Raw genomic sequence first — 24610 nt, 5'->3', positions numbered from 1 at the left:
AACATGTTGACGGTTTCAAAATGAAACACGAAGGTAGCAATTTCGGAAGGAAATTATCTTAGCAACAACATATTAAGGTGTAGAAGAAATTTGAATACGTGAAATATTGATACGCACTCTTTGAAATGTAGTGAACTATGACGCAAAAGACGAAAACACAACTTTTTTTATTTAACTGGTCATATGATGATGTCACAATATCCAATTGGCAAAATGTTCTCATGATTTCGTATCTACAATCCAATAGCTTCCAGAAAACGTTTTAATCAAAGTGACCCACGTTATTTACATTTTTAGACATGATGACGTCATAAAAATTAAAATATTTTTAACTCATGCGAAAGATAGTTGATTGACCTAAACAATTTTAAAATCTTGGAGAAAATGGAATACGGATAAGCGTGATGCGCTCCATTGAATGTGATGAGCAATAACGAAAAAGATAAAAATCCTATATTTTACATTCGTGTGGCCATACGATGACATCACAATGTTTGTTTAGCCTTATTGATGCATGATCCGATAATTTAATCTAATTTAACGTGTTCGTATGGTGTTATTTTAAGTGCAAAAGGTCTAAATTGTTTCCAAAATTACTAGGAAAGGCTTGAAAATATTATTCAAGAGAAAAAAATATGTTTTCAACGCTACGTGCGCACCGCGCGCGTAAATAATGCATTTTGAAATTTTAAATGCGCGTGCCACAGCATTTACGCTACCGCTCTTCCTTAACATTGGAACTAAGCCCCGCCCACTTCAGGAAATATGACGTCATAGAAATTGTAGCCCGAGCGCCTGTATTATAGAGTCGCGGATTGGCTAATTGAATACAAAAAATAGCATTTCGTAGCGCCTAGATTCCAGAAAATTGACCAATCAGATCGGTTTTTAGATAGAAAATTCGGATTCCTCATAAGTTTGAACACCTAGTTGACTATAAATAATTTCTAGGGAAACCTCGCTTGTTGTGAGAGGAAGCGCCGAAAGCGAGATTTTCGCATAGTAAGTTAAATTTATCGTTATATCTTATTTATTTAAATATAAACATATTTTTTTGAATAGTCAGCTAACTGCATCATTTATCTAGGGTCATGTTGATATATAAAACGTGATAATTAACAGTATGCAAATACAGTAGCTTAATTACGTGCGCCCGTCCAGGCCCTTATTCAGCAAAACAGGCTCAACGCAATAAATTGGTTGTGCAACGCTTTGTGTTAGAGAGGCGCACACGGCCGGGCACGGGTAACGTTCTTTTCACGGCATGCGGAATATGAATGCTCCCTAGAGTTTAGGCCTAGCCTAGTATAGCCTAAACCAAATAGATATGGTACCCTAAGTAGGCCTATTCAAATTGTTCTATTTCCTAGCCGGCTTATACTCGTACATATTATTATATATAAATTTGTATTTTCTTGCCTAATTAATAAAATCTGAAAACTAGGCCTAGCCTATTTATATTTTGCTTTAAATCATTTATTATAAATAACATTTTTTTTCTTTACATTTTTCAGATTGCTTCACTGATATCGACTACAATATACATGGTTCGACAGCCACGGTTCTGATATTTATTAAATATTATTTATAATTATATAGTATAGGCCTAAGCATAAATAAATTATAGATACAAATAAATATAATCATTTAATAAGTTGTACTGAACTATAAGCTAGAAAATGTGTAACAAATGAATAAATTATAATTTATTAATTGATATTTGTATTGTTTTAATTTTTCTTATTACTTTATTAACTACTACTGTAGTTGTAGGATTTGTGGTTGAATTATTCAACTCATTTTATTTGCAAGTACAGTATGTTAAATAATAAATATGAATGGAATCATAAACCAGTAAACTCGGAAGACCTGAAAAAAAAGAAAAATACCAGTCAGTTTATCATTTCCTAAATTGAATATTGTAACAATTGAAACATATTAATAATATCTTTACACTCTTGTCTACCTCTTATCTTTCTTTTCCTTTTTGGTTGGCTATTTTTATTTGTGATGTAAGGAAATAATTCCCTCTATGATCTGGCCTACCTAGGCTAGTATAAAATCCTAAATTAATTAAAAAGAACGTCGGCGGTCTCTTTGGCCTACCGTTGTTAATATAAGGTGAAACAAAGACTATAATTACAAAATATAAGCCTACATTATAAAGGTAAATTGTTTTTAATTGTAAATATATGTTTAATTTGTTTCTAATTACGTCCAAATTCGATAAAAAATGTGTTCAACAAAGTCACATAGATAGGCCTAAAAGAATACACAGAGAGTGGTACTGTGGGCCTGGCTAGGAGGTTGACGCACACTGTGCTTGGCCGGGTAGAAGCGCTCCTGATTGGGTAGTACAACCTGTCAATTAACGATCGCACATGTACGCGCTATGCTATTCTCGCTGGCGGCGGTACAAAAAATATCCAAGTGTAAATGCTGTGGTGCGCGCGTAACTTCTTGTGAAACATGCCATTTTTAATCCGTAGAAAGTTTGCCCCTGATATGACTTAAATTTTGTCAAAGTGCCAATACTAAATGACTTTTGGTTTTTAATCTATGATCAATCATTGAAATTCATAAAATTGCGTGCAAGTCACGTTGCGCAACTATGACGTCATTTAAAAATAGGAGGTGCACAACTTCAGGTAAATGTCCACATGCTGTCAAAGTTATGAAATGTTATGCTTACACATTTTAGAGAAACGCGATGCACAAAAATAGCGAGAAAGAAAGAAAGAAGAACGTATACAGAAAAAAAAAAATTGATCCAATACAATCACAAGGAGTTATCCGCTACTAAGCGGATAACTAATTATTAACACGCAGGCATTATATGTCATTCCATAGTAAGCATAAAAAAATAACGCACAATTACATGATGTTATAAGCACTTAAAAAGGACAATTATTGCCTTACACTGCAATTTTAAGTATGACCAATTTTTTTCACAAAGAGAAAATCAAAATTTTTATAAAAATTGTAAACCATATAATAAAATAGTTGATTATTCAGTTTAAAAAATCATTTGTTTAAAATTGTATAACTATTGCAAACTACCAACCATTTATATCCTAATTGTGGGATCTTGGTCTATGGAGGAAAAAACTATTTAATTGTTTCCTCTATGACTGATCCGAAATGTCCCTGATTCTAATAATTACATAAATAATATTGTTTGTTACAGTAGATAAGATAGTCTCAGTATCAACATGGCAATCAAAAGGTAATTTAAAGACAGCAAACCACAATTAAAAAGAATTAATAAGACATTTAAAACAGCATTTATTCTCACACAACATATCTGTTGGATTAAACCAAAATATGTTTTGGCTACTGTTTGTTGTATGAACCATTGTGTTGTATTATTACGGACTAGCTTTAAACCAGACTGTTTAAACCTTTATATAATGAGCTCTACTAGCTTAAAAGTCAAATTACTATAATGAAATTTAAAAAATATATAACTCACATCACACTAATGAATTCATAAAAAATGTTAACCATAAAATTACATCATTTGTCTGGAAAAGAATTCTCCATCCACTGGTCCAGCAATGGGATTGTACAGCCCTACTGTACATCAATGGACGCTACCAGCCTACAAGGTGTTTATTGTTATGCAAAATGCCAACACCCTCTTTGCCGCGTTCTGTATTTCATATGACTTCCTAATCAGTCTTGCATGTCAACCTATTCAATGGAAAATAAAAGATTTTATATCAACAGAGAACAAACTCACAAACGCAGTTTTTGATAGGTTTTTATGATATGGTCTATTGGAAATTAATAATCACTTGCATGTCTAAACCTGAAAAGACAAAAATGACTGTAAATTGCCCTGGGGTTTTCCAGCCAAGGTGAAAGTGCACCTTAAACAAAGGCTAGGCAAACGCACATCATCACATTACTTTTTTTCTGTGTAATTTATCCTATATTATATAATTAATTATTTTATTTATTAAAACCACAAAATGTTTGTCAACTGTCAATGCATGTTACCATTTGTTAATCGGATGAAACTTATACATCCAAATCTAGTACATTAGTATAAAGAGTGCTCTAAGTCTAAGCCACGAAAATATGTTTTACTGACTAATTACAGGGGCGCATCTAGGATTTTGATAAAGAGGGGGCCGATATGGGAAAATAATCGTCTAGGGGGGTCGGGGGCATGTTCCCCCGGAAACAATTTTTTTCTAGACGCCCCGGGATAGCATCTGAGGCTTTTGGCCAGTCGATTCTTATCATATAATTATCTGAATATAGTGGGTTTTTGTAGACCCTATTTAATATACGGAACTGTTTTTTTTTGTTGCACCAATAGTCTAAAGCCTGTTTTCCCGTCGCAAATTTTTACACATTTGTTACGCGATCGTTGCTGGGACACATGGACGTAAAGTTTTGCAAAGCCAAGGCCGGTCTAGGACATGTTTTCGCTGATATCTTAATCTAGGCTTTACACTAAAGACAAACATTAAATTAAATTGTTTGTATATTAAAATTTAGTTTTACTTACACTTGTTATTTTGAAATATCAGACTTTAAAAGAGTACAACAAACATCGCCGCGTTGTAAAAAATCAAGAATTGTCAACGCGTACGTATTTTTTCACAAACTATGATGACGTAATTTATGTACTATTTGATTGGTCAGTCAGTTTTACCGATCGTAACGTTGAAGTTAAACTCGGTTCAACTTAAAAAAAATTGAAGATTTTAACAATTTTTTATGTTGATTTGTACCCTCTTTTCCTGTAAAATCGCATGTAAATGGGTGCATAATATATATATCTATATATATATAATACAAAAGAGGGCCGGGGCCAGCCCCCCCCCCCTAAATCTGCCCCTGAATTAAAGGGGGGTTCCGGGTTTAAAATGAATAGTAAAAAATGTAAAATATATTTGTTTGTCTCTTGAACGGTAAAAGTTTCAATTTATATTTGCGCCCAGTGAAGCAGAACGAAGGCTGTGAAATAAGGCCAGATTACAAGTGCAGCTACGGCGATATGACACTGTGTTACAGAATAGGAAATTCGTGAAATGGTCAATCTTCCGACGACTCGTTATCAATAACCATATCAATTACTTTTGTAAAATTATACTTATCTGATGTAATTTTAGTCAGTCTTCCCATAAATATGAAGTCAATGTTCTATGAAAATTCATCAAAACAGTGAAAAATTAGATATGTTTGCACTTTACGTTTGCCGATTTTCGCACTGACTTAGGGAAAGCCTTAAAAATCAATGAAGCGTAACGTATACATTCCTGCTGAGCGAGGAGAGCAAGACGACGATACACGTGCTCCACCTGCCGCGCCCATGCCTGGCATCGTCACGTGATAAGCAGATACAGTATACAACACCAAACTGGTCGGGTCAAGTATACCCCGTCTATAATTACAACATTAACGATGTACAGTATTTAATTGAAGGTCGACTCGACCTACCGGAATGGTATAGATAATAATAGCTCGAATGAGAGAGTTGGAATATTTGTAAACATAAGTATTGCTAATTTTAAGAAGTGTAGCCTAGTAAAAGGCCTGGTAGTATCAATTCGCATAGGGTCTACTACTCTAGCTAGCTCAATTTTTAACTGGGCCGGATCGGCTAGGTCTCCTTCCTACTACCTGGTCTACTTGCTTGATGCAGTAGTATCCGCTTTTTTGGAGAGTAAACTAGGCTTTTTTAGGCCTACGTAGACGATCGGGACACCATACGCGCGAACGGCGATACAGCCGATTTTGTAGTATGTTTTAGGTTTAGATTGTTTAGGAGTTTGGTTGATAGGATGGGTTTGGAACCCACTGAGTTTTGTTATTTATGGGCCAATCGTTTAGTAGTAGGCTATCTAGGCCCATGATGGTCCCCAATGTTTTAACGTTTTAATCCCTAGTCAGAATGGCTCTCACCCATGAAAAAAAATGATTTAGGCTAGGCCTAGCCCCTAGTACGTTTAGCCGATAATACGATCTGTACTATTCGAGGTATAAAAATAGTATGACTCCGTAATCTGTACTAAATTTTGTATTTCATTAAATGTCAAATAAATATATGCTACTACTGTTATTATTACACTTTAGACCTAGCTTAGAAAATCTACAAAAAATGTATTTCACAATGATCGGGTGGTCGTCGTTTGACAGAGGAGAGATATGTAAATTTAGTTGACAAACACAACGTACATGCCGTCGCGAGTTTGGAATCCACTGATGATGTGATTTTGTGAATATCTCATGAATATTAATGAGCTTCCCTAAGCTGCTGAAAAACAGACTTTCCATGAATTTACCCTAAAATGTATATGAAATTTAATATTTTTAATTTCTCGTTATCATTTCTTCATTCTGACATGTCTATATTGTTATAATATTTGTTATTTAATAAATAAACGATATTTAAAAGCAATTTTAAACCCAGAATCCCCCTTTAAGATAAAATACTGTAATTGCATAATGAAATTAAATTTAAATCAGTTTTATTTTGTGAGGTAACAATGCACATGCCTTATGTGCACAATCTAACAGTAACACACAAAAAACAACACAATCCTTTGTAGTATGCTGTACATTAGAAATATTAATATTCTTTTAATAAACAAATTCAACTTTTAAGGCACAATAAATTAAGTATTTAAGTATTTTTGATGCTGTAACTGGAAACTGAATTCAGATTTACAGTAGCTATAATACAGCACCTACAAATCCTACTTGACATATAAATTAAAATGTGTATTTAGGTTGTTCACAACTTTATGTTCCTTTCAAAGGATGAGGTAATCATAAGACAACATCTAGTTGACAATTTTACCACACAATTGATATCTGATAATAGATGACAGATACTTGTCAGTACGGGTGCAGGTCAACTCGGCCCTAAACCGTCTCGGCCAAAGTCAAGTCGGCCCCACATCAAGTCGGCCCCAAGTCAACTCGGCCCCAAGTCAACTCGGCCCCAAGTCAACTCGGCCTCAAGTCAACTCGGCCTCAAGTCAACTCGGCCTCACGTCAACTCGGCCTCACGTCAACTCGGCCTCACGTCAACTCGGCCTCACGTCAACTCGGCCTTTAAAAAGTATGGAACGCAAAAAGTGCTAATATAGTAGTTCATTTATTACAATGGCAGGATATAGTACGGTTAGACCTACATAATACTTAATAGACGAAATAAAACGGAAATTAACACACTGGGCCTGATCGTTTTTCGTTTAATTGATAGGTAGTACATATTTATGCTTATGATGTTTGTCTTTATGATGTGAAGCGCCTTTGAGCATGAGTTTTCATGAAAAGGGCGCTATAGAAATCTGGTAAATAAATAAATAAATAAATAATGGAGAATCCAATGAATATATTTATGTATGGGAAATTAATCTAAAACACACTACTGAAGAAATCATCATGAAAAAAATGGCGTTTTTTTATTTTGTCAAGCAAAAACTAAAACATATTGTTTGAATCCTAAACAACGGAATTCCTAAACAACATAATATTGTCTTAGCATTCTCATCTGTTTTTTAACACCCACCGCGCCCTGTATTGTTCAATAAAATTGATCACCTAAAGGGGCATTCCCACCGTCCGTTGAAAAAAACGGCGCCGTCTTCCGTTCCGCGAAACGGAACGGAAGACGGCGCCGTTTTTTTCAACGTGACGCGCGCCCGCTCACCGTTCCGTTTTAAACATTCACACCTGTTCCGTTTTGTGACGTGACGTTAAAATGGCAGCCGTTTCTGTATGATCATCGGATAATAGTGAGGAAGAAATTATTCTTTTTAGTTTAATTAAAGATAATATTACAAAACGGGACACAAGATTCCCGATGATAGTAACAACACACACCATGACAAATTCCATGAATCCATAATTTAATACAATAAAATCATAATCACATCCCTATGGACTGTTATGGAAGCAAATTTCTCTCTTCCCATGGTGTACTGTATTAATTATGAATAATTATGAAATAGAAACGAAATGAACATAAAAATGTCATACAAAAAAAACCGTAAGGCCTATTTGAAAATAATGCACATTCATGTCTGGGTGTGTGTGCATGTAACCTATACCCATAATGCTTATGCAATTTGTTTTCTTGCCTTTTGATTTGTTATGATTTTAATGTCATTATATTCTTTTTATATTGATGTATTATATACAGTTGTAGACCGAAGTATATTGTTTAAATATTATTTATTAAAATTTCTTCTTCGACAGTTATTCCTGTATACAAAATGTGAAGAAATATTTATTTATTTCAAACAATATAAATAAATATTACCTATCGATTAAACAAAAAACGATCAGGCCCAGTGTGTTATAATTTATATTGAATTTTTCGTTTTATTTCGTCTATTATGTAGGCCCTAGTCCAACCGTCTGTGATGTTTATCCTGCCATTATAATATTAACTACTATATTAGCACTTTTTGCGTTCCATAGTTTCTGGAGGCCGAGTTGACGGATTAGTTTTTGGCCGAGTTGACGTGAGGCCGAGTTGACGTGGGGCCGAGTTGATGTGGGGCCGAGTTGACGTGGGGCCGAGTTGACTTGGGGCCGACATGACTTGGCCGAGACGGTTTAGGGCCGAGTTGGATCGAATTCGTCAGTACACATACTATCACAAATCACAAATCTGATAATGTAACTAGACATGTAACTCGTCACTTTGACGAGTTTGGTTATCCGCCGCGCAAGTGGTGCAACATAAACATTAAGAGGATAGGTTGAGGACAAAAGGAAGTGTTCACGTTGGCATTATGACCTGAACTGAAGAATATGATATGTTGTTATTGCTGAATTTTATTATTTAAATTCATATATAGTATACACAGTATCTGTATCCATATCACATACAGTGTAGAATAGGTGAAATTACGGGACCCGCTATTTATTGCAATTTTTAACATGTTGACGGTTTTAAAATGAAACGCGAAGGTAGCAATTCCGAAAGGAAATTATCTCAGCAACAACGTATTAGCGTGTAGAAGAAATTTGAATACGTGAAATATTGATGCGCACTCTTTTAAATGTAATGAATTATGACGCAAAAGATGAAAATACGACCTTTTTTGTTTAACTAGCCATATGATGACGTCACAACATCCGATTGGCAACATTTTTACATAATTTCGTATCTACAATCCAATAGCTTCCAGAAAAAGTTTTAATCGTGATTATCACATTTTATTCTTACGAGCTATAACAGATTAAAATTTACTGTAAAGATGAAATTAATGCCACACGTGATTTAAATTTTTAGGCATGATGACGTCAAAAAAATTAAAATATTTTTAACTCATGCGAAAGATACTTGATTGACCTAGACAATATCAAAATCGGGGTGAAAATGGAAAACGGATAAGTGGAGATGCGCTCTATTCAATGTGATGAGCTATGACGAAAGATACAAAAATCCTAAATTTTATATTCGTGTGGCCATACGATGACGTCACAATGTCCAGTTAGCCATATTACTACCTGATTCGATATCTACAACTCATCTACTTCCAGAATATGCCATCCACAAAAAGTTGACCGTCTAGTTTAGAAATTACGACTGTTTAAAAAAAGGCATATTTTAAACGAATTTTTTAACCTTTTCATAAAAAACGCGCGCCAATTGTCCAATTCGACGTGCTCGTATGACGTATCTTTAAGTCGAAATTGTTTAAAATTTGGTAAAATTACTTGAAAAAGCTGGAACAACATAAATCACGCGAAAAAAATACGTTTTCAATGCTACGTGCGCACCGCACACGTAAAAATGTGCGCACGCGTGGGAATTTTTGACATGCTTAAAACGACATGAAACGCGTAGAAAGTTGATTATAAATTAATTTTGCGCATTTTGAAATTTTATATGCGCGTGCGCGCGTAACTTTGTGTAAAACACGCAATTTTTTTTCAACAGAAAGTTAGCGCATGATATAAATTAAACTTTTGCAAAGTTTCAAGTTGAAATGTTATTTGGTTGTCGAGCTATGTTAAATACGACAAAATCGTTAAATCGCGCGTAGGTCACGTTGCGCAATTGTAAATATCATGAAAAGCTTCGCTGCACATCTTCATGTGCATGACGATATGTTGAGAAAGTTACAAAATGTTATGTTTGCAAGTTTTCGAGAAAAGCGTTCCACAAAAATCATACAGAAAGAAAGAAGAGAAACTAGACATGAAACTCGTCACTTTGACGAGTTAGTTATCCGCACGACAAACGCCACGTCCACGCCATACGTTGGAATATTGCACACGGAAAAAGATTATGGCATTATGACCTGAACTGAAGACTATGATATGTTGTTATTGCTGAATTCTATTATTTTGATTCATATATAGTATACACAGTGTAATCTGTATACATATCACATACAGTGTAGAATAGGGGAAATTACGGGACCCGCTATTTATTGCAATTTTTAACATGTTGATGGTTTTAAAATGAAACGCGAAGGTAGCAATTTTGGAAGGAAATTATCTCAGCAACAACATATTAACGTGTAGAAGAAATTTAAATACGTGAAATATTAATGCGCGCTCTTTTAAATGTAATGAACTATGACGCAAAAGATGAAAATACGACTTTTTTTATTTAACTGGCCATATGATGACGTCACCACATCCGATTGGCAAAATGTTCACATGATTTTGTATCTACAATCCAATAGCTTCAAGAAAACGTTTTAATCGTGATTATCACATTTTATTCTTACTAGCTATAACAGATTGAAATTTACTGTAAAGATGAAATTAATGCCACACGTAATTTAAATTTTTAGGCATGATGACGTCATAAAAATTAAAATATTTTCAACTCATGCTAAAGATAGTTCATTGACCTAGACAATATCAAAATCGGGGTGAAAATGGAAAACGGATAAGTGGAGATGCCCTCTATTAAATGTGAGGAGTTATGACGAAAGATACAAAAATCCTAAATTTCATATTCGCGTGGCCATACGATGACGTCACAATGTCCGGTTAGCCATATTAATGCATGATCTGATATCTACAACTCATCAACTTCCAGAATATGTAATAAAAATAATTTTTACCGTTTAGTTTAGAAACTACGATTGTTTAAAAAAAGGCTTAATTTTGACGAATTTTTGAAGTTTTTCATCAAAAAAGCTCGCAAATTATCATATTCTACGTGCTCGTATGACGTAATTTGAAGTCGAAATTATTCAAAAGTTGGTAAAATTACTAGAAAAGGCTGGAAAAACATAAATCACTTGAAAAAATGACGTTTTTAACGCTACGTGTGCACCACGCGCGTAAAAATTTGCGCACGTGTGGGAATTTTTGACATGCTCAAAATGACATGAAACGCGTATAAAGTTGATTAGAAATTGATTTTTCGCATTGGAAAATTTTAAACGCGCGTGCGCGCGTAACTTTGTGTAAAACATGCCATTTTTAGTGCACAAAAAGTTAGCGCACGATATAAATTAGACTTTTGCTAAGTTTTAATTTAAATTGTTATATGGTTTTCGATCTATGTTAAATACGCGAAATTCATAAAAACGCGCGTAAGTCATGTTGCGCAACTCTGACGTCATTCAATTATAGGAAAGCACAACTTCACGTGATTGCCCATATGTTGACAAAGTTATAAAATGTTAACTTTACACGTTTTAGAGATACGCTCTGCACAAAAATGACAGAAAGAAAGAAGAACTAGACATGAAACTCGTCACTTTGACGAGTTAGTTATCCGCACAACGACAAACGCCATGTGCACGTCATACGTTGGAATATTGCACACAGATAAAGATTATGGCATTATGACAAGAACTGAAGAATATGATATGCTGTTAGTGCTGAATTCTGTCAATTTTGTGTCATATAGTATACATGCAAACAGTATAATCTGTATACATATTACATACAGTGTAGAATAGGTGAAATTACGGGACCCGCCATTTATTCCAATTTTTAACATGGTGACGGTATCAAAATGAAACACTTCGATAGCAATTTCAGAAGGAAATTATCTTAGGAACAACATATTAGCGTGTAGAAGAAATTTGAATACGTAAAATATAGATGCGCACCCTTTTAAATTTGATGAACTATGACGCAAAATATGAAAATACGACTTTTTTTATTTAACTGGCCATATGATGACGTCACAACATCCGATTGAAAAATTTTTTACATGATTTCGTATCTACAATCCAATAGCTTCCAGAAAACGTTTTAATCGTGATTATCACATTTTATTCTTACGAGCTATAACAGATTAAAATTTACTGTAAAGATGAAATTAATGCCACATGTAATTTAAATTTTTAGGCACGATGACGTCAAAACAATTAAAATATTTTTAACTCATGCGAAAGATAGTTGATTGACCTAGACAATATCAAAATCGGGGTGAAAATGGAAAATGTATAAGTGGAGATGCGCTCTATTAAATGTGATGAGCTATGACGAAAGATACAAAAATCCTCAATTTTATATTCGTGTGGCCATACGATGACGTTAAAATGTCCGGTTAGCCATATTAATACATGATCCGATATCTACAACTCATCAACTTGCAGAATTTGTCTTCCACAAAAAGTTGACCGTGTAGTTTAGAAATTACGATTGTTTAAAAAAAGGCATAATTTTGACAAATTTTTGTACTTTTTCATCAAAAACGTGCGCAAATTGTCCAATTCGACGTGCTCGTATGACGTAACTTTAAGTCGAAATTGTTTAAAAGTTGGTAAAATTACTAGAAAAGGCTGGAAAAACATAAATCACGCGAAAAATATATGTTTTTAATGCTACGTGCGCACCGCACACGTAAAAATTTGCGCATGCGTGGGAATTTTTTACATGCTTAAAATGACATGAAACGCGTAGAAAGTTGATTAGAAATTAATTTTGCGCATTTTGAAATTTTAAATGCGCGTGCGCGCGTAACTTTGTGTAAAACACTCAACTTTTTTTCAACAGAAAGTTAGCGCCTGATATAAATTAAACTTTTGCAAAGTTTCAATTTAAATTGTTATATGGTTTTCGATCTATGTTATTATCTGTAAATTCATAAAAACGCGCGTAAGTCATGTTGCGCAACACTGACGTCATTCAAAAATAGGAGGTGCACAACTTCACGTAAATGTCCATATGTTGACAAAGTTATGAAATGTTATGTTTACCCATTTTAGAGATACGCTCTGCACAAAAAGTGAGGGAGAAAGACTGAAGAATAACTAGACATGTAACTCGTCACTTTGACGAGTTTGGTTATCCGCCGCGCAAATGGTGCAACATTAACATTAAGGGGATAGGTTGAAGACAAAAGGAAGTGTTCACGTTGGCATTATGACCTGAACTGAAGAATATGATATGTTGTTATTGCTGAATTTTATTATTTATATTCATATATAGTATACACAGTATAATCTGTATCCATATCACATACAGTGACATACATAGAATAGGTGAAATTACGGGACCCGCTATTTATTGCAATTTTTAACATGTTGACGGTTTTAAAATGAAACGCGAAGGTAGCAATTCCGAAAGGAAATTATCTCAGCAACAACGTATTAGCGTGTAGAAGAAATTTGAATACGTGAAATATTGATGCGCGCTCTTTTAAATGTAATGAATTATGACGCAAAAGATGAAAATACGACCTTTTTCATTTAACTGGCCATATGATGACGTCACAACATCCAATTGGCAACATTTTTACATAATTTCGTATCTACAATCCAATAGCTTCCAGAAAAAGTTTTAATCGTGATTATCACATTTTATTCTTACGAGCTATAACAGATTAAAATTTACTGTAAAGATGAAATTACTGCCACACGTGATTTTAATTTTTAGGCATGATGACGTCAAAAAAATTAAAATATTTTTAACTCATGCGAAAGATAGTTGATTGACCTAGACAATGTCAAAATCGGGGTGAAAATTGAAAACGGATAAGTGGATATGCGCTCTATTCAATGTGATGAGCTATGACAAAAGATACAAAAATCCTAAATTTTATATTCGCGTGGCCATACGATGACGTCACAATGTCCGGTTAGCCATATTAATACCTGATCCGATATCTACAACTCATCTACTTCCAGAATATCCCATCCACAAAAAGTTGACCGTCTAGTTTAGAAATTACGACTGTTTAAAAAAAGGCATTTTTTAAACGAATTTTTTAACCTTTTCATAAAAAACGCGCGCAAATTGTCCAATTCGACGTGCTCGTATGACGTATCTTTAAGTCGAAATTGTTTAAAATTTGGTAAAATTACTAGAAAAGGCTGGAAAAACATAAATCACGCGAAAAAAATACGTTTTCAATGCTACGTGCGCACCGCACACGTAAAAATGTGCGCACGTGTGGGAATTTTTGACATGCTTAAAACGACATGAAACGCGTAGAAAGTTGATTATAAATTAATTTTGCGCATTTTGAAATTTTAAATGCGCGTGCGCGCGTAACTTTGTGTAAAACACGCAATTTTTTTTCAACAGAAAGTTAGCGCATAATATAAATTAAACTTTTGCAAAGTTTCACTTTAAAATGTTATTTGGTTTTCGACATATGTTAAATACGAGAAAATCGTTAAATCGCGCGTACGTCACGTTGCGCGATTGTAAACATCATGAAAAGCTTCGCTTGACGACGTTACATAAATGTCTAAATGTTAACATAGTTAACAAAATGTTATGTTTGCAAGTTTTAGAGAAAAGCGTTACACAAAAATCATACAGAAAGAAAGAAGACTAGACATGTAACTCGTCACTTTGACGAGTTTGGTTATCCGCCGCGCAAGTGGTGCAACATTAACATTAAGGAGATAGGTTGAGGACAAAAGGAAGTGTTCACGTTGGCATTATGACCTGAACTGAAGAATATGATATGTTGTTATTGCTGAATTTTATTATTTAAATTCATATATAGTATACACAGTATAATCTGTATCCATATCACATACAGCTCAGTGACATACAGTGTAGAATAGGTGAAATTACGGGACCCGCTTTTTATTGCAATTTTTAACATGTTGACGGTTTTAAAATGAAACGCGAAGGTAGCAATTCCGAAAGGAAATTATCTCAGCAACAACGTATTAGCGTGTAGAAGAAATTTGAATACGTGAAATATTGATGCGCGCTTTTTTAAATGTAATGAATTATGACGCAAAAGATGAAAATACGACCTTTTTTATTTAACTGGCCATATGATGACGTCACAACATCCGATGGGCAACATTTTTACATAATTTCGTATCTACAATCCAATAGCTTCCAGAAAAAGTTTTAATCGTGATTATCACATTTTATTCTTACGAGCTATAACAGATTAAAATTTACTGTAAAGATGAAATTGATGCCACACGTGATTTAAAAATTTAGGCATGATGACGTCAAAAAAATTAAAATATTTTTAACTCATGCGAAAGATAGTTGATTGACCTAGACAATATCAAAATCGGGGTGAAAATGGAAAACGAATAAGTGGAGATGCGCTCTATTCAATGTGATGAGCTATGACGAAAGATACAAAAATCCTAAATTTTATATTCGCGTGGCCATACGATGACGTCACAATGTCCGGTTAGCCATATTAATACCTGATCCGATACCTACAACTCATCTACTTCCAGAATATGTCATCCACAAAAAGTTGACCGTCTAGTTTAGAAATTACAACTGTTTAAAAAAAGGCATATTTTAAACGAATTTTTTAACCTTTTCATAAAAAACGCGCGCAAATTGTCCAATTCGACGTGCTCGTATGACGTATCTTTAAGTCGAAATTGTTTAAAATTTGGTAAAATTACTAGAAAAGGCTGGAAAAACATAAATCACGCGAAAAAAATACGTTTTCAATGCTACGTGCGCACCGCACACGTAAAAATGTGCGCACACGTGGGAATTTTTGACATGCTTAAAACGACATGAAACGCGTAGAAAGTTGATTATAAATTAATTTTGCGCATTTTGAAATTTTAAATGCGCGTGCGCGCGTAACTTTGTGTAAAACACGCAATTTTTTTTCAACAGAAAGTTAGCGCATGATATAAATTAAACTTTTGCAAAGTTTCACTTTAAAATGTTATTTGGTTTTCGACATATGTTAAATACGAGAAAATCGTTAAATCGCGCGTACGTCACGTTGCGCAATTGTAAACATCATGAAAAGCTTCGCTTGACGACGTTACATAAATGTCAAAATGTTAACATAGTTAACAAAATGTTATGTTTGCAAGTTTTAGAGAAAAGCGTTACACAAAAATCATACAGAAAGAAAGAAGATTAAGAAAAAGATGTTGATGATTTCGTACAATCACAAGAGGTTATCCTGCAACTTCGTTGCGGATAACCAATTAAGAAAAAGATGATGATGATTTCGTACAATCACAAGAGGTTATCCTGCAACTTCGTTGCGGATAACCAACTAGACATGTAACTCGTCACTTTGACGAGTTTGGTTATCCGCCGCGCAAGTGGTGCAACATTAACATTAAGGGGATAGGTTGAGGACAAAAGGAAGTGTTCACGTTGGCATTATGACCTGAACTGAAGAATATGATATGTTGTTATTGCTGAATTTTATCTATATATAAATTCATATATAGTATACACAGTATAATCTGTATCCATATCACATACAGTGTAGAATAGGTGAAATTACGGGACCCGCTATTTATTGCAATTTTTAACATGTTGACGGTTTTAAAATGAAACGGGAAGGTAGCAATTCCGAAAGGAAATTATCTCAGCAACAACGTATTAGCGTGTAGAAGAAATTTGAATACGTGAAATATTGATGCGCGCTCTTTTAAATGTAATGAATTATGACGCAAAAGATGAAAATACGACCTTTTTTATTTAACTGGCCATATGATGACGTCACAACATCCAATTGGCAACATTTTTACATAATTTCGTATCTACAATCCAATAGCTTCCAGAAAAAGTTTTAATCGTGATTATCAAATTTTATTCTTACGAGCTATAACAGATTAAGATTTTCTGTAAAGATGAAATTGATGCCACACGTGATTTAAATTTTTAGGCATGATGACGTCAAAAAAATTAAAATATTTTTAACTCATGCGAAAGATAGTTGATTGACCTAGACAATATCAAAATTGAGGAGAAAATGGAAAACGGATAAGTGCAGATGCGCTCTATTCAATGTGATGAGCTATGACGAAAGATACAAAAATGCTAAATTTTATATTCGCGTGGCCATACGTCGACGTCACAATGTCCGGTTAGCCATATTAATACCTGATCCGATATCTACAACTCATCTACTTCTAGAATATGTCATCCACAAAAATTTGACCGTCTAGTTTAGAAATTACGACTGTTTAAAAAAAGTCATATTTTAAACGAATTTTTTAACCTTTTCATAAAAAACGCGCGCAAATTGTCCAATTCGACGTGCTCGTATGACGTATCTTTAAGTCGAAATTGTTTAAAATTTGGTAAAATTACTAGAAAAGGCTGGAAAAACATAAATCACGCGAAAAAAATACGTTTTCAATGCTACGTGCGCACCGCACACGTAAAAATGTGCGCACGCGTGGGAATTTTTGACATGCTTAAAACGACATGAAACGCGTAGAAAGTTGATTATAAATTAATTTTGCGCATTTTGAAATTTTAAATGCGCGTGCGCGCGTAACTTTATGTAAAACACGCAATTTTTTTTTAACAGAAAGTTAGCGCATGATATAAATTAAACTTTGGGGAAGTTTCAAGTTGAAATGTTATTTGGTTGTCGAGCTATGTTAAATACGACAAAATCGTTAAATCGCGCGTACGTCACGTTGCGCAATTGTAAACATCATGAAAAGCTTCGCTGCACATCTTCATGTGCATGACAATATGTTGAAAAAGTTACAAAATGTTATGTTTGCAAGTTTTAGAGAAAAGCGTTCCACAAAAATCATACAGAAAGAAAGAAGAGAAACTAGACATGTAACTCGTCACTTTGACGAGTTAGTTATCCGCACGATAAAGGCCACGTGCACGTCATACGTTAGAATATTGGACACAGAAAAAGATTATGGCAATATGACCTGAACTGAAGAATATGATATGTTGTTATTGCTGAATTCTGTTATTTTGTGTCATATAGTATATACATAATCTGTATACATATTACATACAGTGTAGAATAGGTGAAATTACGGGACCCCCCGTTTATTCCTATTTTTAACATGGCGACGGTATCAAAATGAAAAACTAAGACAGCAATTTGGGAAGGAAATTATCTCAGTAACAACATATTAACGTGCTGAAGAAATTTGAATACGTGAAATATTGACGCACGCTCTTTTAAATGTAATGAATTATGACGCAAAAGATGAAAATACGACTTTTCTTATTTAACTGGCCATATGATGACGTCACAACATCCGAATGGCAAAATGTTTACATGATTTTGTATCTACAATTCAATAGCTTCCAGAAAACGTTTTAATTGTAATTATCACATTTTATTCGTACGAGCTATAACAGATTAAAATTTACTGTAAAGATGAAATTAAAGGCACACGTAATTTAAATTTTTAGGCGTGATGACGTCATAAAAATTAAAATATTTTTAACTCATGCAAAGGATAGTTGATTGACCTAGACAATATCAAAATCCGCGTGAAAATGGAAAACGGATAAGCGGAGATGCGCTCTATTAAATGTGATGCGCTATGACAAAAGAGAAAAAATCGCTATATTTTATATTAGAGTGGCCATACGATGACGTCATAATGTCCTGTTAGCCATATTGATGCATGATACGATATCTACAACTCATCATCTTCCAGAATACGTAATAAAAACAACTTTTACCGTTTAGTTTAGAAACTACAACTGTTTTAAAAAAGGTATAATTTTGACAAATTTTGATGAATTTTTGAACTTTTTCATAAAAAACGCACATAAATTATCCAATTCTACGGGCTCGTATGACTTGATTGTAAGTCGAAATCGTTTAAAAGTTGGTAAAATTACTAGAAAAAGCTGGAAAAACCTAAATCACGTGAAAAAAATGGTTTTCAACGTTACGTGCGCACCACGCGCGTAAAAATATTCGCGCGCGTGGGAATTTTTTACATGGTCAAAATGACATGAAACGCGTAGAAAGTTGATTAGAAATTGATTTTTCGCATTTTAAAATTTTAAACGCGCGTGCGCGCGTAACTTCGTGTGAAACATGCCATTTTTTTTCCATAGTCAGTTAGCGCAGAATATAAATTAAACTTTTGCCAAGTTTCAATTTAAATTGTTATATGGTTTTTGATTTATGTTAAATACGCGAAATTCGTTAAAACGCGCGTAATTCATGTTGCGCAATTCTGACGTCATTCAAAAATAAAAAAGCACAACTTCACGTGAATGCCCATATGTTGACAAAGTTATGAAATGTTAACTGTACACGTTTTTGAGATATGCTCTGCACAAAAATGACAGAAAGAAAGAAGAATACAGAAAAAAAAAAAAGATGATGAAACAGGACAGTTACAAGGAGTTATCCGTGAAAGCGGATAACTAAAAAGATGATGATGATGATGATGATTTCGTACAATCACAAGAGGTTATCCTGCAACTTCGTTGCGGATAACCAACTAGACATGAAACTCGTCACTTTGACGAGTTAGTTATCCGCACGACAAACGCCACGTGCACGTCATACGTTGGAATATTGCACACGGAAAAAGATTATGGCATTGTGACCTGAACTGAAGAATATGATATGTTTTTATTGCTGAATTCTGTTATTTTGTGTCATATAGTATACACAGTATAATCTGTATACATATCACATACAGTGTAGAATAGGTGAAATTACGGGACCCGCTATTTATTCAAATTTTTAACATATTGACGGTTTCAAAATGAAACGCGAATGTAGCAATTTCGGAAGGAAATTGTCTCAGCAACAACATATTAACGTGTGGAAGAAATTTGAACACGTGAAATATTGATGCGCGTTCTTTTAAATGTAATGAACTATGACGCAAAAGATGAAAATACGACTTTTTTTATTTAACTGGCCATATGATGACGTCACAACATCCGATTGGCAAAATGTTTACATGATTTCGTATCTACAATCCAATAGCTTCCAGAAAACATTTTAATCGTGATTATCCCATTTTGTTCTTACGAGCGATAACAGATTAAAATTTACTGTAAAGATGAAATTAATGACCCAAGTAATTAACATTTTTAGGCATGATGACGTTACAAATATTAAAATATTTTTAACTCATACAAAAGGTAGTTGATTGACCTAGACAATATTAAAATCTGGGAGAAAATGGAATACGGATAAGCGTGATGCGCTCCATTGAATGTGATGAGCAATAACGAAAGAGACAAAAATCCTATATTTTATATTCGTGTGGCCATACGATGACGTCAAAATGTCCTGTTAGCCATATTAATGTATGATTTGATATCTACAACTCATCAACTTCCAGAATATGTAATAAAAATAACTTTCACCGTTTAGTTTAGAAACTACGACTGTTTAAAAAAAGGCATAATTTTGACGATTTTTTTAGCTTTTTGATCAAAAACGCGCGTAAATTTTCCAATTCGACGTGCTCGTATGACGTAATTTAAAGTCACAAATGGTTTTAAAATGGTCAAATTACTCTAGAAGGCTGGAAAAACATAATTCATGAGAAAAAAAGATGTTTTTCACGGTACGTGGCCACCGCGCGCGTAAAAAAATGCGTGCACGTGGGAATTTTTAACATGCGCGAAATGTCATGAGTCGTGTAAAAAGTTGATTACAAATTAATTTTACGCATTTTGAAACTTTAAATGCGCGTGCGCGCGTAACTTCTTGTAAAACATGCCATTTTTAATCAATAAAAAGTTTGCACTTGATATGACTTAAATTTTCACAAAGTGTCAAAACTAAATTATGCTTGGTTTTTAGTCTATGAGCAATCATAAAAAATCATAAAATCGCGCGTAAGTCACGTTGCGCAACTCTGACGTCATTCAAAAATAGGAGGTGCACAACTTCACGTAAATGCCCATATGTTGACAAAGTTATGAAATGTTATGTTTACCCATTTTAGAGATACGCTCTGCACAAAAAGTGAGGGAGAAAGACAGAAGAATAATACTAGACATGAAACTCGTCACTTTGACGAGTTAGTTATCCGCACGACAGACGCCACGTGCACGTCATACGTTGGAATATTGCACACGGAAAAAGATTATGGCATTGTGACCTGAACTGATGAATATGATATGTTGTTATTGCTGAATTCTGTTATTTTGTGTCATATAGTATACACAGTATAATCTGTATACATATCACATACAGTGTAGAATAGGTGAAATTACGGGACCCGCTATTTATTCAAATTTTTAACATATTGACGGTTTCAAAATGAAACGCGAATGTAGCAATTTCAGAAGGAAATTATCTCAGCAACAACATATTAACGTGTAGAAGAAATTTGAACACGTGAAATATTGATGCGCGCTCTTTTAAATGTAATGAACTATGACGCAAAAGATGAAAATACGACTTTTTTTATTTAACTGGCCATATGATGACGTCACAACATCCGATTGCCAAAATGTTTACATGATTTCGTATCTACAATCCAATAGCTTTCAGAAAACATTTTAATCGTGATTATCCGATTTTATTCTTACGAGCGATAACAGATTAAAATTTCCTGGAAAGATGAAATTAATGACCCACGTAATTAAAATTTTTAGGCATGATAACGTTACAAAAATTAAAATATTTTTTAATCATGCGAAAGGTAGTTGATTGACCTAGACAATATTAAAATCTCGGAGAAAATGGAATACGGATAAGCGTGATGCGCTCCATTGAATGTGATGAGCAATAACGAAACAGACAAAAATCCTATATTTTATATTCGCGTGGCCATACGATGACGTCACAATGTCCTGTTAGCCATATTAATGTATGATTTGATATCTACAACTCATCAACTTCCAGAATATGTAATAAAAATAACTTTCACCATTTAGTTTAGAAACTACGACTGTTTAAAAAAAGGCATAATTTTGATGATTTTTTTAGCTTTTTGATCAAATACGCGCGCAAATTATCCAATTCGACGTGCTCGTATGACGTCATTTTAAGTCGAAATTGTTTAAAAGTTGGTAAAATTACTAGAAAAGGCTGGAAAAACACAAATCACGCGAAAAAAGTATGTTTTTAACGCTACTTGCGCCCCTCGCGCGTAAAAATTTGCGCACGTGTGGGAATTTTTGACACGCTCAAAATGACAAGAAACGCGTAGAAAGTTGATTAGAAATTGATTTTTCGCATTTTAAAATTTTAAATGCGCGTGCGCGCGTAACTTTGTGTGAAACATGCCATTTTTAATCCACAGAAAGTTGACTCTTGATATGAATTAAATTTTCACCAAGTCTCAATACAAAATGACTTTCGGTTTTTAATCTATGATCAATCATTTAAATTCATAAAATTACGCGCAAGTCACGTTGCGCAACTCTGACGTTTTTCAAAAATAGGAGGTGCACAACTTCACGTAAATATCTATATGTTGACAAAGTTATGGTTTTTTCTGTTTACACATTTTAGAGAAACAGGGCTCACAAAAAAAGGAAGAAAGACAGAAGAATAATACAGAAAAAGAAAAAAAAGATCCCATACAATAACAAGGAGTTATCCGCACACTGCCATGTGCGGATAACTAAAAAGATGATGAAACAGGACAGTTACAAGGAGTTATCCGCTCAATGCGGATAACTAATAAAAAGTTGATGTTGATGATGATTTCGTACAATCACAAGAGGTTATCCTGCAACTTCGTTGCGGATAACCAAAAAAAAAATATTGATCCACTACAATCACAAGGAGTTATCCGCTACTAAGCGGATAACTAACTAGACATGAAACTCGTCACTTTGACGAGTTAGTTATCCGCACGACAAACGCCACGTGCACGTCATACATTGGACACAGAAAAAGATTATGGCATATTGACATGAACTGAAGAGTATAATATGTTGTTAGTGCTAAATGCTGTATATTTTGTGTCATATACTATTTACAGTATACATAGTATAATCTGTATACATATTAATACAGTGTAGGATAGGCGAAATTACGGGTCCCGTCATTTATTCCAATTTTTAACATGGTGACGGTATGAAAATGAAACACTGATAAAGCAATTTCGGAAGGAAATTATCTCAGCAACAACATATTAACGTGTAGAAGAAATTTTAATACGTAAAATATTAATGCGCGCTCTTTTAAATGTAATGAACTATGACGCAAAATATGAAAATACGACTTTTTTTATTTAACTGGCCATATGATGACGTCACAACATCCGATTTGCCAAATGTTTACATGATTTTGTATCTACAATCCAATATCTTCCAGAAAACGTTTTAATCGTGATTATCACATTTTATTCTTACGAACTATAACAGATTAAAATTTTCTGTAAAGATGAAATTAATGCCACATGTAATTTAAATTTTTAGGGATGATGACGTCATAATAATTAAAATATTTTTAACTCATGCGAAAGATAGTTGATTGACATAGACAATATCAAAATCAGGGTGAAAATGGAAAATGGAGAAGTGGAGATGCGCTCTATTAAATGTTATGAGCTATGACGAAAGATACAAAAATCCTCAATTTTATATTCGCGTGGCCATACGATGACGTTAAAATGTCCGGTTAGCCATATTAATACATGGTCCGATATCTACAACTCATCAACTTCCGGAATATGTCATCCACAAAAAGTTGACCGTGTAGTTTAGAAATTACGACTGTTTAAAAAAAGGCATAATTTTGACAAATTTTTGTACTTTTTCATCAAAAACGTGCGCAAATTGTCCAATTCGACGTGCTCGTATGACGTAACTTTAAGTTGAAAGTGTTTAAAAGTTGGTAAAATTACTATAAAAGGCTCAAAAAACATAAATCACTCGAAAAAAATATGTTTTTAATGCTATGTGCGCACCGCACACGTAAAAATGTGCGCACGCGTGGGAATTTTTTACATGCTTAAAATGACATGAAACGCGTAGAAAGTTGATTATAAATTAATTTTGCGCATTTTGAAATTTTAAATGCGCGTGTACGCGTAACTTTTTGTAAAACATGCCATTTTTAGTGCACTAACAGTTTGCCCTTGATATGACTTAAATTTTCACAAAGGGTAAAAAAAAAATTACTCTTGGTTTTTAAGCTATGATCAATCATTAAAAATCATAAAATCACGCGCAAGTCACGTTGCGCAACTCTGACGTCATTCAAAATAGGAGATGCACAACTTCACGTAAATGCCCACATGTTGTCAAAGTTATAAAATGTTATGTTTACACATTTTAGAGAAACGTGACTCACAAAAAAATGGGAAAGAAATAAGAAGAATACAGAAAAAAAAAAATATTGATCCACTACAATCACAAGGAGTTATCCGCTACTAAGCGGATAACTAACTAGACATGTAACTCGTCACTTTGACGAGTTTGGTTATCCGCCGCGCAAGTGGTGCAACATTAACATTAAGGGGATAGGTTGAGGACAAAAGGAAGTGTTCACGTTGGCATTATGACCTGAACTGAAGAATATGAT

The sequence above is a fragment of the Antedon mediterranea genome, chromosome 4, assembly GCF_964355755.1.
Source record: "Antedon mediterranea chromosome 4, ecAntMedi1.1, whole genome shotgun sequence".
Taxonomy (NCBI): Eukaryota; Metazoa; Echinodermata; class Crinoidea; order Comatulida; family Antedonidae; genus Antedon; species Antedon mediterranea.
This window is presented reverse-complemented; position numbering follows the sequence as displayed.